We start from the raw sequence: 17,190 nt of genomic DNA on the forward strand, positions 1-17,190 counted from the left end.
ATATTTTATTGTATAACATGGGGAGTAGACGTGCCAGTTAAAATCAATTCAGATAAGAATGGGAGTTTGGAAATCTGGTTAAAAATACATTATAAATACATTTAAAATACGAACTAATTTATAGAATAAGTTAAGCTAACAATAGGATAAAAAATTTACAATTAAAATTTTTTATGCTGTCAGTTCAAAAGACGCTACAATATTTCGGGATAGGGAAACCTCTTTGGGCTATGGCATTTCGAAGGCAAACGCTTCTCATCAGAAGATGGGAGTAAAGACACATATTATACAAAGAAGAAATTTTTTAAAAGATAGTATTGCCTTTATGGAAAGAGGATCAAAGTAAAACCAGGAAGCTGTACTAAGACTGAAGCCGATTCTAGGACTGCCAGCAACCACTGTACAAGAGGAATAAAGAATTCAAGAGAGTTGTATGCTCAGTTTGTTAAGTCCAGAGTAGCTGAGCAGCGGCTTGGTTCCCACCAGTTTTGGCAAATAGCAAACAGGATCTGGCATACGCTCAATCCCAACCATCATCAATGGATCTGAGGTAATCTCGTCAGCATCAGACAAACCCAAACTCTTTGCCAAGAACTTTGCAACTAATTATATCCTATGTGACCAAGGCGGTCAATCCCCCATATTTCCTCTTGTATCAGGGTAGGAATAAGACGTTCATTTCCGTTCTCTTCTACCCCGGGGCATTACCTCCTCCTGAATACCAAAATGAAAAAAGATAGAAAAACTATGTACCGCACTTCCTACCCCGATCGGACTTACAACAACAATAAAAGTAAATAAAATGATTTTATCATTATTTCTGACACTTAAAAGTTTTCAAATTTCTCATTTAATTTTTATTCTAAATATATTTATATTTAATAATCGTGATTGGTAATAAATTAACACCTGAGTAATTTCAATAACACAAAGGGAAATAAAAAATCGAACATTAAGTAGCTGTGAGTTATAAAGATGGAGAGAATATTATAGATTATAATCAAAAGATAAAGTTGAAGAAAACGAAAGGAGAAAAGTTAAATATTAAAGAAAGAATTATTCTAATTTCAATAAAAGATAAATATGTAAATTTTAGGAGAAGAGAGTTATCTCCCTTATCTCATAACGATATTAAGAAGAATAGTGAATAGTGAGAATTAAAAAATAAAAATATAATAATTTGATAATGATAAGACATAGCAAGTTTAATTTAAAACTTATGACATAAATTAATTTTTATTAATAACATTTAAATAAACATTTTAATTATAATTCCTTCATAAGAAATAACGTAGGTAGAAAAAACATCAACTAGCAGATTGTAACATGTAAATAAAATTTATACGAAACTATGGCGGATTGAGAAAATAATAGTTAAACATATAAATAGAAACTAGAATTTGAAGTTGTAGATTAGTATTTGGGAAATGAATCAATCAATAAACTCGGAAAATATAATTATGAAATATTGTAAAAAATAATGAAAGGTTAATTAAATATAAAGATAAGGAATTGTTGAAGTTGAATATAAAATATAGAAATACAAAAGTTGCGTAAATAATCAATTCGGAGAAAATCAAAAAAATAAATAAAATATAAAAATTAGTACTGCTTAATCCCATTAAAATAGGAATTATGAATATATTCTTATAAGTATAAAAAATGTATTTCGCCGTCTGAAGAGTAACTTCATTGGAATATTTTTAAATAATATAATATTTGAATTTGTCCAAATGGTTACGAAACAATTGTAACGCATAAGGAAATACACCATATGATGCTCTCATTTTATATTTGGTTGTCTTGATTTTGCAAAATGTTATCGATCTACACACACACACACACACAAACACACACACACACATATATACACACACACACACACACACACACACACACACACACATATATATATATATATATATATATATATAAACTAAAATATCACTGGCAAAGCATAAAATTCACATCTTGAATATTATTTATATTCTATTATGTTTTAAGTTAGACCTGAAAAAAGTCGATCTTTTTGATCGACTTTTTTTTCAGATCTAACTTAAAACAATCAAGGCGATAAATAATTGCATCTTACGAGAGACTTCTTTTGTTACTGTTAAACTCCATCTCTTGGTACGTGCAAAAAATTACCTCTGTTTGGAAAAAGTACGGCGAAGATTTTTAAATACCCAGGCTTGAATGAGTTTTGACCTAAATAACCTAGTTACTTTAAGCATGTATTAGTTTATCCAATTTTAACTCAGTATTATTATCTGATAATCTTAGTGTTATATATTACTTGTTTATTATTGCAGAATAAATTGGGCTCTCTCTTAATTAATGATTTTTATGTAATCTTTTATTGTTCAATATACTTTGACAAAAGACTAGGAATTAAGGAGTTACGAAATATCTAAAGCGACCAAAGCGATCATTAGCTTTATTAATATTTTCGTGTTAAATACCGAGTGCAATATGGACATTGTATAATATAAGATTTTTATGAATAATAATTATTTGATTATCCGTCTTGATATATTCATATTAAAATCTGACACAAAATTATTAACAACTATTCAATTAACATTCATTTTTGATTTATAACCATTTTCGTGTCCATAAGTCATTATCCAGATTTGAGGAGTTTAATTGTGAACTTTATTTTTAATGGAGATTTGTTTTGTCACATAGACGACGTGACTATTTGGCACCGTTCTTGCTAACATATGTGAATTATTTGAGAAATAGCTGTAGTTCGAACGTTTTCCGGGATCTTGATATTTTCATTACGCTGACAACACGTTTGCATTTTTCAATCACACAGTAAGAAGGTCGGTTTCTTGCAATAGTTGAAATGTTTTCGCTCGATAGTGAAATGCACTATGGAGAGTAAGCCGAACAATTTGTTACTGTTTCTGGGTGTTTTGGGTCCAGAAGTCAACAGATACTTTCTATACAGGTATATACAGAATAAAGCCGCCATTTTTCGGTTTATACATCGTATCGACGGAGATTCATTCCCATTTCGAATGAAAAACAAACAATCTTATCAAAACAGATACACTGATGTATTGATAATCTCTTTCAAATAGAAGATGGATTAGACATTAATTAAGCAAGATTCTACGAATTTCAATTACTTGTTAAGATCTTTTTAGCTTTGCGGATTTCGGTAAAATTGGAATAACGTAACGTTTAGTATCAATATATCGGTATATTAATCTTCGTAAACAGAGACATACGAGTGACACAAAACTGTTCTATTGGAGGAAGTAATTTTATCCTACTCGAGACGGGTATTCTTCTAGCATATATATATATATATATATATATATATATATATATATATATATATATATATATATATATATATATATATGCTAGAAGAATACCCGTCTCGGGTAGGATAAAATTACTAAAGTAATTAGGAAGTAATTTTATCCTACTCGAGACGGGTATTCTTCTAGCATATATATATATATATATATATATATATATATATATATATATATATATATATATATATATATATATATATATATATATATGCTAGAAGAATACCCGTCTCGGGTAGGATAAAATTACTTCCTATATATATATATATATACACACATACACACACACACACTTATATATATATATATATATATATATATATATATATATATATATATATATATATATATATATATATATATAATGAAGGAGAGAGAGGAGGATACACTAGTATATGGAGCTACAAATCAAACAAAACAAAAAAAACAAACAAATAAAATAGGAATAATAATTGAAGAAACTCTATAAAATAAATCCAGCCTATTTGAATGTTATCTATATTTCATACCTGCAAGAGTTTTCGCTGCGATAAACGAATAAAAATTTGAGAGAAGTATAAAATAAATACGATTTTTTGTTTACCCTCCTTTGTCCACGGTTTTGTTTCTTTTTATTCTTTTTCTTCTGCCCCTTCCCTCTGAGCGATTATTCCTAGGAGAGTCAATAGGAAGAGGTAAGGTAGGCCGACCAGAACCGTGGAGAGGTGGAGGTGATTACTCACGAAAGAGACAAATCAAGTGACGTCATACGAACGTCGGATTGGTTCGTCGTGTGCAAAACGCATTGTTTTGTTTTTTATTTACGTTTCCTCTTTTTTCTTTTTAAACTATGGGTCTTGTAATATCCCTACATCTCTCATCCCCCTCTCTCTCTCCCACGCAATTTCCTCTATACCCCCATCCCACAAATCTTGTCTTGGACTCTTCTACCCCTCCTTCGTTTGCTTCTTAAATTCAATCACCTCCCACTCTTACAATTCTCTACACACACCTCAGTGATGAAGGTGAGTCAGAGACGACAATATTGTTCTCCGAAACCTAAATTAAGGTGCACACACACACACACACACACACACATGCAAACACACACAACGAACATATGTATTCATTCATATGACTACTTCATTTAATCACATAAATTAATATACGAAAAAATAATTTTATGCGTAAATTTTCAGTATTTACTTCAACAGTGCTCAATACATAGGTAGAGCTAGATAGTAAGTTATAAAAAATATATAGCAAATAAGCTACGCAAAATATTCCGCGTTTCATTCTGGTGAAACATAAGCCTGACGAATTCTCATGAGAATGAAACGCGGATTATTCTGTGTAGCTTAATTGCCATATATCTTTTATAACTTACTATATATATATATATATATATATATATAATTATTTACTATAATAATTAAATAATTAAATACCTACATATCTATCTATCTTTTTTTTTTTTTTGAGATGATGAAAAAAAAATTAACATTTCTATCGTATATTGATTTGTTTATGACATGTTCGAGCTTTCGTCTTATTTAACTCATCATAAGTGTAGAGCAGGGCTGGATTCAATCCTGTAGAGACCCTAAACAGTTTAAATAATTGTGATACCCTATATCGTTCTCGTTTTTCAAGTCGTCTACACATGATGGCCATAAGATGCATCAAGGTGTTTAAACAAAACAATAACAGATTTAGTTAATCAATTACCACCATTCTTTTTCCATGGATAGATCGAAAATGATGTTAAATCTTTGTTCATAAAGTTATTAAATATAAAATCCATTAAGAGCCTGTACGTTTGCTCATGAAAATTCGCAAACGGACAGAACCTTATTTTGAAAGAATGAAAAAAAAATTCTCTCGAAATATCGTGTTAGAAATTCTATTTAATAAAAGATGATTAAAAAAAGTTCAAAGTTAACAAAAAAATCGATAAAGACATAATTACCAACTTACTATTCTTTTAACTGTCTTTTCTTTCTAAAACAAAAAAATCAAGTACATAAATTAAGCAAACAATAATATTATGAAAAATTTTACTTTTATGATCAACATAGTTTCTATTTTGATATGGCGTGACCGCCTAGGGGAGGGATATTGCTCCTCATTAGGGTTATTAAGATCCTCTAAAACCCCGAGTAAGGTTGGGTAAATATTCTGAGATTGTTTGTTACACGTTGATTGACCCTCGGACAGCGGCGAGTCACCCATCAAAAGGGATGAATTTATTGTGTTTTGTAAAAACAAACATATATTTTATTGCTTGGGAAAGATGACCAGGAGATGTCAGATTAATGTGGAGTGGGGTTATGCGTTCGTTTGGCCTGACGAACACCTGCACAGGCTGTCTGGCTTCTGAGTGCGGAAAGGTGAAATTGTTGACCTTTAAGCGTGTAAAAGGATTCAAATTCTGATCCCAGATACGCAGGCTATCGTAGGCCTGGTGGGGTTGCACACACGCAAAATTCGGGAATTCCCCGATTGACGTGTTGGACCCTGACTGGTCTAGCAGATTGCCCCAACCAACCCTTTTCTTTGGTATATAAGCGAATGCCCGGGCCGAAATTAGCAGATTAAGCCAGACCTCCGGAAAGAGAACCTAACCAAGAGATATCACCCCTACCTTCCGTCGTCACCACCGCTAACTCCAGAGAATAAGTGAACGCGGAGTTCATGAAATTAAAACGGACTGATAATTGTACATATGTAAAAACCTGTACTTTTTGTGAATTAACTTTTGAGTAGACTCGAACCCTCTGAGTTTGACTTCCATTTTGGCTTGCATGCGAAGCTAATTGATTATCAGCGGAGATCGACATGAGGCCTGCGACGCTGAGAATTTTGTTAAAGCGCTTTGGAGAAGACGATCACCAGCCTTGCAGTTTCAACAGGGTCAGAAGTCATCTGCTGACCTAAGATGGGAGATCCCCCAAATTGGGGATCGCTGTTGAGCACTTTACATTGATTCGAACGCTTCTCTAACAATTTGATGTCTTTTTTGTTGAAGGATTTGTGTTTAGCTTTAAAATACGTCTCAGTTCTCAAGTCTTCTCAAGGTAAACGATTAACAAAATACATTGCGCATTCCAATATACGGATGCAAAAACCATGTCTGCTTATATTTGCCTCTTTTATCGCTTTGGGTGGCTTTAACTTGCTGTCGTCATCTTGCTAACTCTGAAACAGCGGATTCATGTTTCATCCATTGCTACATATTGACGCAAAAACTTGTTTTTGTTGCATTGCAACCTAAAACCTTTAAACCATTGTTTCGAACGACACAAAATACAAATGACACTTATATATATATATATATATATATATATATATATATATATATATATATATTCTCCAGCACGCAACAGCTGTCATTACAAAAATAAAAATCTCGAAAATATCCCAAGATGAACGCAATAAGATGAATCTCATCTGGACGAATTTATTTTAAAACTTAGTGCAGTTACTAGCTAAGGGGTGTCCTTAAAGCAATAAATTTCCGACAATAATATTGACATTGTGTTCTACTTATTGTATTATGTATTAAATTCAGAACTGTGCTATAGCTGGACGGGGATGGGGAGCTTACTACTTGGACTTATGTTGGAATTTTAAATTTCAATCCAGACTTTTAGCTTTATGTTGGGTTGAACGAAAAGCATTTTTCTTTGATAATATGCGGGACCGCTAAAAGTAATTTCACCAAAGTAAAAGATTAACAAAATTAAAATTGCAAAAAAAAAAAAAAAAAAAAATCAGTTAGAAAATGTGTACGTCTATATACTATTTGAATGTTTCCCAAAACTTAAAACTGTTTATGGTAGGCATTATCACTACCTTCTCTATGTTGTGTTCATCAGAGCAAAAAAATAAAAAACAAGGGACGAAAATGTAACGAATGCTAATTTTGTTTTAATTAGATGAAAGCACATATGATACATCTTTTACTGAATCTCGTGAAAACTATGACTTGACGCTAGGGTACAAAAAGCCCCGAAATATATATTCAAATTATTGTTGATGACATTTTACGCTAGAATCACATCCTCTCGCACACTTCCCTCCTCAAATAAGGGTGAACTATCCAAAATTCGGCGTCTTTGTTGCATTCAGCGCTGGCTTAAACTATTTAGATCTGTACAGGCTGGTCACTGCTTCTGACAGTCTGTTCTTCAGTGAAAAAGAAGCGTTTCGACGATTGAGTTGAAATCGTCCCCGATATAGCTTCTTGGGGTTTCCTCGGTACTTTGTTTACGGAGCTAGTGTGAATAAAGGTCACGAGGCATATTTTAATTACTACGAATGATGTTAAAGACGTGGATGAGGTCGTCACGCAGCCGTCATCGTTCCATCGAGTATAGATTGAGGAGCTCCAATTGTTTGCCGTAAGACTTTGATTCAAGTATATGACTCATGCGTTTCGTAAGGCTCTAAACTAACTCCAAATTCTTTTATATCCCGAATGAAATAGATCATTAAAATTTACGCGCTTTTGACTTACTCGCACTCATGTGCCCAACACACTGATAATAGCATGAATTAGTTAAACTCTGCATTTTAAATTGGGAACTTTTTTTTAGACTCCACGGCATAATGCGTGTCTTAAGATGTGAAATAAATATATCGAAATCTATTTAAATTAATTTTATGCCTTAAATCAATGCTGAATACATACTTGATCTCTCCTAACAGGACATAACAATAGCAAAACGTAAAAGTGAAAAATAAAAATAACAATATCGTGTTATAGAGTCACTACAGAAGGGTGTATGTCTCTTTGATTAACTCCGAGTAACACCGGGTTTTCTTCTATTTTATGAACACGACATTATGCGTATATTTATCATTTTAAACATAACGTACTTGTCCTGTAAAATGATGAAAAGAAATTTAACATACAGATCGCAACTGAACTTTGTTGCAACTGCAACACGATGGTCACAGGTTTGAGTGTTTGTTTGCGTAATTCCAAAAATCGAATGTAAGGACAATAAATCAATTCACTTTTTCGTTGAAGCAAAGTTGCTTTCTTAGATATAACAACAGAAAGTGAGAAGATTTTCCTGATTTTAGTTATAACGGAATGCTTTTATTTTTCCGTTAAGTTCATTTAACACAAATTTTAGGACATCAGCGATTTGCACCACGACTCTTTCTATTCTATACCTGCCCTGCTTTCCTGATCGTCTAGCATCAACAGTGTACATGTTAAATAGCTTTTATTTACGTTATCCGAATCATTTTTAAAGTCAACCGTCGTGATTCGATTTCCCGTTCACCGCTTTTTACCATCATTGTATTGATTGTTATCTTCGACCTACTTGCATCATGGACGAGTAATCCTCTCGCTCTGTTTGTTTCTTTCCGAAATAATTCATTGTTTTTTTTTATGTTAATCTTAAATCTGTCTGCGGGCGTTATGAGTTTAAATCTCTCGTCCTGTCCCATAAAGTTGCATAACGTTACATTGAGTGAGTACAACAGATACTCCCACTTTTATATGTTATGTCTTTCTTTTTTTGTATTCTTTAGTGATAAACCATTTTAGGTTTGACTGAAGAGAAAAATGGACTGAAACTTTTATTTTATACACTTGCATTCACCTTTCCCTATTTCTATACTCGAATCACTTCTTACCCTATTTGTTCTTTCTTGATACGTAAATGTTTATTAGTGGCAGGTAATAGATAGACGCTAACACAAACATCTTTCTGATTGATTTAAATGAGAATATTTAATATGTTAACATTTTAAGGAATGTGTGACTAGTTTTAAAATCGTCATGCACATTCTAAATATTCAGATTTTCGAACACAATGTAGCAATGTAGTGTGAGAAACGGATTTTTTTACGCACGGTTATATAAAGCAGAGAATAGAATTCCATAAAAAGTTACAGTTACATGTTAGAATATGCCAGCGTAAATATTGTTGTCCCTAGTATGAAGTAGCGAAGACGAGAGGCGAGCTGGTTGAATTCAAATGTTTTTCAAAAAAATACATTTATTCGACGACCTCTTATCAGGTGACCAGCGATGAGAGGTTTACGCAATATATATATATATATATATATATATATATATATATATATATATATATATATATATTGATAAATAGATAGATAGTAATCCATATACAGTACTGTTTCGCTGTTTCACAGCTCATCAGTGCGGTTAGACAAGCAATTACCTCAAGCCAGGATCCAAACCCGATCGGTCAAACGGAAGTCAGAGCTACTAACCGTTGCGCTATACTCTAAATTAACATATATATATATATATATGTATATATATATATATATATACATATATATATATACATATATATATATATATATATATATATATATATATATATATAAAGATGAATGTCTGTGTGTGTATGTGTGTGCGTCTGGTCACGAATAGGCTCCTATATGGTTGACTATTTTAAAAAAACTAATTACATATAATGACAGAAGATATATCGAGACACAGGAATGGGTATGTTTGATCTGGCAGAACGGTAGTTCATTAAAATTGTGGGGTCTTCGTTCGCGCCTAGTCCACAAAGTATGGAAATAAAAAATTTAGAAATTAAAAAAAAACGTTTGCAAGTGTTTTTGATATAGATGTACATAAGAATACTTTGATAAGTATGTTTTAACTTAAATAGAGATGGTATAATAAAATTACGGGGTCTGCGTTCTTGCCTGGCCTCCATAGAATGGAAATAGGCAAAAACTTTAATAAAGACTTTTAATATCTATATGTGTAAGTATACTTTGATAATTATGTTTCAGTTTGAAGAAATATGATATAATAAAATTATGGGGTGTTCGTTCGTACCTGACCTCCATAGAATGGAAATATGTCACAAAGTTTAACAAGGTTTTTTTAATATAGATCCACAGAATATTGTGATAAGTGTTTCAGTGTGAACAGGTATAATAAATTATGGGGCTTATCTATTTTATTTTTACTTTCATCATAATTTGCTTTTGTTTTGATACTCCCAAATTCAACCCAAATTTACAACCCTTCCTTTTCATAACCTATCATACTTTCATAAATCAGAGTCCATTTTCTGTAGGCTGTTTTTGAACCCAGTCAACGACGGGTACTTTCGCTAGTACATATATAAAATTAAATACACTTTCTTGGACTAATATTTTTGGATTTTACCGTCATTGGATACTTTACCTTTCACCTGACTATCCATTCAGGTGAAATCACGTTTTTCTCCACCATATTCCCTCTGTTTCACTTTTGTATGCAAAATCCGATCCCGCATTTTGCTAATTTTCTACCCTCTCATGAGAAGGAAAGTATTTCTTCGAAACTCCGCGGATTAAGGACTATCCACTTATTAAGTGTTTCCTTTTCAGAATAAATATGTTTTTAACTCTTTTTCAAAGTGTTTTTAACATGTTTTATTAACTATTTGTTCTTATATATATATATATATATATATATATGTACACACATATATATGTATATATTTAGAGTGATGTAAAAATAAAGGGAAAGGGAAATGAGACATTGAACTAGTATGTCAATGATGTCCTTTGTATCGTTAGATTGTTACAGAAACAAAGGAAAGGGAAAAATACAAACGCCTGCTACTATAACTTTACCACGTCTATAACAACGACTTAAAAAAAGAAGACGATAAAATGGAGACGTCACTATCCACTGAGGTAACTACCTGCGATGTGTTAACAAGATTTTAGATATAAACGGATTAGTAATATCAAGTAACGTCAAAATAATTCAAATATTCACATTGCCAGACTTAATTCAAATGCAGAAAAAAAGCATCTGGCGTCTATTTTTTTTAATTCATCGCTGTCATTTGCACCAAAAAACTACGAATCAGCTTGTAAAACGAAAAAGGTCAATATTTAATTAACTGACTTGAAGAATACAAGATTGATGAGATTTGAGTAGAAATATGATAGATAATCGGAAGTTTTATTTCATCATCTCTTTTGTGACAATTCAGACACACATGGGGAATTAGCTTTACACATGCTAGACACTATCCACTTCAAACTCTTCAAGAAATATTTTTCTTATTCTTTCTTCTCTGTAGCTGAAAAATTGCTTCCGTTGTACCAGTGTTCAGGAATTCTGGCGAAAGATCTGACTCGCTCAATTTTCGCACCATTAGTCTCTACCACTCTTCGCTAAAATATTTGAGTTTTTAATCAATTAAGCACTAGTCTGTGATATTGTAATTGTCCAGCTTCTTTCTGAATGACTTTAGGCAAATCCAAGCTGCAGTCCTTGATGTGTACAAACCTTCGAGAGAGTCTTGTATAGATAAAAACTTTCTCAACCACCGATTGATTCAAACTTTTCAACAAATATTTTGCTTATACTGTTGTAGCTGGAAAATTCCTTCCGTTGTACCAGTATTCAAGAATTCTTGTGAAAGATCTGTATCACTCAATTTTCGAATAACACCATACTTGAAGATACATCTTTCAAACCCTTCAGCTTAACAGTCACAGGCAGCATGAATTGGAGCAAATAAATTGGGAACGTTCCCAAGGTTGCTGCAAAGATGAGAGTCTCCCTCTATCGTACGAGAAATTTACACCAGAAAGCACCATATAGCTTTATAACGCTACAATTCGCTCATGTATGTAGTATTGTGACCACATCTGGTATGGGGCATCTACCACTAGTCTTGCACTCTTAGTTAGGATCTAAAAAAAGAGTTTCGAACCGAGAAATAGGTGAAATGAATGAAGTAGAGGTTAATAATAAATGCTTCACTTCGCCTTAGAGATTATAGGCACTATGACATGAGTTGTGGTCGAAACTGCAATGGAATCCTGCCCAGGCAAGCCAGAAATTTGTAGGTCACCAATTAATGTTGAGATTTTATTAAGCAATATAACAATGGAGGTGAACGCCTGTAAAAAGAATCATCATCACTTAGGTAGGCGGAGCTCTCTATTGTTAGATACAAATTAGGCTGAAAGTGCACTCAGCGTGGAAGGGAAGAAATTTACGATCGGAAAAATCGTTAAAGTCATTTTCAGTTCTGCAGCCATTATACAAATCATCGTTATTTCTCTAACACCCAATTTGAATGAAGTAAAACTCATTTTCAATGATAACTCATAGACGTACTCAAATACACACATACACACATGCACACACTTGTGTGTATGTGTGTATATGTGTATGTGAGTATGTGTGTATGTGTGTACTTTAACATCAATAAGTTATTAACCATTAAACCTCGCACATATTTTGTATGTTACATCGTGTTTTTACAATTGTTTAGAGCAATATATATATATATATATATATATATATATATATATATATATATCAGCAAAAGTACTCGTCGTTGACTGGGTTCAAAAACAGCCTACAGAAAATGCTTTATTATATATTATATATATATGTGTATATATATATATATATATATACAATGCAAACACGGTAGTGTTTAAATATATGGTCAAGCAAGTGGCAGTTTTAGTCATTTAAAACATTTAAAGCTTTACCGCTCACTCATTTTTCGACCAAATTTCAAATAATTATTACAGTTTATATTGAGAAAAAATAATTCAATTTTCGTTCAGCAAAACAAAAGTTATGACGACTTTTCTGGTGTTCAAAATCGTAGAACTATGTAAGAAAATGAGCAGCGCTTTTTAGGCTCGTTCGATAGCAACCACGTCGCTTCAGCGACTACTGCTGCTACTTATTCATTGCTGTCGCTAAGAGAGAAGTAAAAAGTGAAACAGAGAGAATGAAAGCATGAAAATAAGATAATTTGGTGGATTTTATTGAAAGCAGATATGTGCCGTACATTGTTATTACATGTGAGTTTATGGGGGCAAAAAATAAGACTGAAATTAAACAAAGAACAAGTGAATTTATTGGAAGTCTGAAAAAATCATGGGATACAATAGAAAAATGCGAGCATGAAAAATAATTAAGTAAGTTTAAACATGGAAAAGTAAAGAACTAGTTCTTAAAACTGGAAAAGAAAAACACAAGATATTCTAGTAAAGATATAATAAATTTATAACGTAAAATTTTGCAGCATTAAGAATATTTTTTTTAATTCAATTTATAACATTAAATAATCAATTCTTCACAGAAGAATTTCACCAATGATTTCTTTTTTTTTCTGGGAAAAAAATAAAAAAATACAAGAATAATTTCCAACTAATGAACTTTTTTTTACGCCAATTCGAAAACTCTTGACTTTTATATTTGGTTATTTTTATTATTTATGACTTTACATTGAATAATATCATCTGCATGCAAAATGAAACTTTATAACCCCACACTTTCCCTCTCTAATTTCTTTCACTTTTATCCACTCTCCCTTTTTCATTTGTACTTTATTCATCACAAACACGCCATATTGCCACTGGAGGGTAAGGGATGACTGTGATAGTGGTAAGATTTATAGGAAAAAAACCTTGGTGGGGAGCTATGCAGCAATCCGTTTGTTCAAATTACATTTAAATTTTTATGTGTTAGTACGGTCACGAAATAAGGAACATCGAAGAAATTTCAAAGAAAGGGCAATCAGATTAGAAAGTTTTTAGACATTGAAAGTGTTGGGATTTTGCTGCTAGTCGACATGATAAGGAGTTTGTAGGCTGAGAAGTACCTGTAAAAAAAGTATGTGTTTAATAACTTGTACAGATTTTAGCACAGGTGAATATGTGCGAGTTGACGTGACCTTACTGTGTATGAAACAAAAAAATGTTAAGGTGTGTATAGAAAATAAGGCATCACCAGTGCGATATTTGACAGATAGAGCCTCTCACTCACACACACACACACACACACACACACACACACACACACACACACACACATATATATATATATATATATATATATATATATGCTTTTCAGAATGTGAGAGATTGTATATAATAAATTCCACAGCCAAACAACGTCGCAGTCCACAAGTGCCATGACAGTCAAAGAACCGACTAGTCTTGGATTTCCGGTTCTTTGACTGTCATGGCTCTTGTGGGCTGCGACGTTGTTTGGCTGTAGAATTTATATATATATATATATATATATATATATGACTGCCGTACAAACGGTCGGGTTTCAATCCTGGCTTGAGGTAGTTGCCTGTCTAGCCGCACTGATGAGCTGTGAAACAGCGAAACAGTACTGTATGTGGATGACTATATATATATATATATATATGTATGTGTGTGTGTATGTGTGTTAACGATACAACACAAACGAGAGTTTCATATATTAAGATTTGTCAAGCACGAGCATGCCTTATAACGATACGAGCCTGAAGAACTTTATTCGTGGAAAGTCCCTCATTAAGAATCTTAAGACTCAACGGAATTACTAATGTCTCCCTATATTCTCGTAAGGTGCTAATAAATTATATATATATATATATATATATATATATATATAAAACTGAATGTGTGTGTGTGTGTGTGTGTGTGTGTGTGTGTGGTCAGGAATAGTCTCCTATATGGTTGACTATTTTAAAAAACTGATTACATGTAATATTAGAAGATGTAGCGAGACACAGGAATGGGTATGTTTGATCTGGCAGAAGTGGTTCACTAAAACTGTGGGGTCTGCCTTCGCGCCTTGCCTCTATAGAATGGAAATAGGCAAAAACTTTAATAAAGACTTTTAATATCTATCTGCGGAAGTATACTTTAATAAGTATGTTTCTGTTTGAAGAAATATGGTATAATAAAATTATGGGGTGTTCGTTCGCGCCTGACCTCCATAGAATTGAAATATGTCACAAAGTTTAACAAGGTTTTTTTTAATATAGATCCACAGAATATTGTGATAAGTGTTTCAGTGTGAACAGGTATGGTATAATAAATTATGGGGCTTATCTATTTTATTTTTACTTTCATCATAGTTTGCTTTGGTTTTGATACCCTCAAATTCGAAGCTATCTCATTACACCCCTTCCTTTTCATAATCTATCATACTTTCATAAATCAGAGTCCATTTTCTGTAGGCTGTTTTTGAACCCAGTCAACGACGGATACTTTTGCTAGTATATATATATATATATATATATATATATATATATATATATATATAACTGTATGCAAAATAGCGGGGCAATGTACGGATTTTCCTGTGTTGCAAAAAGGGGCAGTCTCCAAAAATAAATAGAAACTACGGTTGAACGCATATATATATATATATATATATATATATATATATATAATTATCCATTGACTCGTGTTTCGTCGTCTACGACTCATCAGAGGGGCTGAATCTTGCGAGATTCAGCCACTCTGATAAGTCGTAGACGACGTAACACGTGTCAGTGGATAATTATATTTTTAAAATAATATATATGCTGCTCCCCATGTGGAGGTACCAAATTGGTTAAAGGGAAAATTATTCCCAACTTGCATTTAGGTAAAAATACACTTTCGTAAAGAATTGAATTCATTCAAGACGTATCGCAAAAAAACAAAAACAAAACAAAAACAAATAATATATTCATATATATATATATACATATATGTATACATATATATATGTATATATATATACATTTGTCTTTACATAAGCAGTCGTCTGTTGCTACACAGTCATGTATAGCTCTAGTTTTAGAACCAAATCCCCTCAACCCACAACAGGTCACCTTCTCAGAAAAGACGTCTGTTGTTTCATTCACTCATGTCGTAATATTATCTTTTGCTCCTCATGATTTTCCCATGTAAAAAAATCGTTTCCATTAGATTCAATCATTATTTTGTAGGAAATTGTATTGACTACATACATATCTTTTCTAGAATACCACAATATAATTGCCAAACGCAGAGAAAAATAATTTGTACAAAAACAAACAATGGTGTGCATGGTGTCTTTCGACACTTAATTCAGTAAAAAATGGAAACTAATCTCACAAATACTGCTGATATTTACATGTACTTAGCAATAATTACTACGAATATTGATATATCCCACTCTAGATACACTTCTGATACTATAACAGGTACTCTACCCAAAATCATTTGCTCAAATAGCAGCAACAAAATTTTGTTATTCTAATTTAAATTCTGAAAAACCATCATACTACACAGATAACCAAAATATCATTGACGTCGCATAGAGTAAATATGTTCTTTAACTTCCTTATAGATTCTAATTCATTAGCTCACATAAACAACTAACGAATTAGTATTTTCAAGTTAGAAGATATGTTCGTTTTCACCTTACGTTAAACTTAGTTTTTTCCTTTCTTTATTAACGTTTCAAAAGGCACTTCATTTTCTTCCATTCACCAAAACGCTCTATATTGAAACATAACAATATCACCTTATCATAGCTCTGCTTACATAAATCAGTTAAGCCGATTTAAGTGAAAGTTCTTATTTCACACTTTCTCTTACGTCTCAGTATTTAGAAAAATGCTAATTTGCGTAAATAAAACATACATCATTTATCTTTCAAAATTATGATTTTTTGCCAATCTTATCTATTGCTTTTTATTCTGCCACACGTGTCTCTTTTCTTTTTTTAACCACACAATGCACACATTAAAAACCGAATTGTATCGTGTCTTATCAGCGATATTCATTTTCCTCTGTTGAAAATATAAATGATGCTAGGTGTGGTGTGAAATGCACGATATAAAATTTGTCATTTTCTTAAAAATTTGTTACGAGGAAGCGTTTTGTTCGACTATTATACCGACAAAAAATGATCCATAATACGTGTGTTTGACTAAGTAAGAAAGAACGATAACGACCGTTAACCAACTTAAACAATTTACATATTATAGAAAAAATGTTGTGTTTTTCCATTTTTACCAAAAACTAAATTATCTTTAACATAATCTTTAACATAATCCTAACACAACCATTACATAAGATT

The sequence above is a fragment of the Euprymna scolopes genome, chromosome 23 (assembly GCF_053919585.1).
Source record: "Euprymna scolopes isolate OS-2025 chromosome 23, ASM5391958v1, whole genome shotgun sequence".
Taxonomy (NCBI): domain Eukaryota; kingdom Metazoa; phylum Mollusca; class Cephalopoda; order Sepiida; family Sepiolidae; genus Euprymna; species Euprymna scolopes.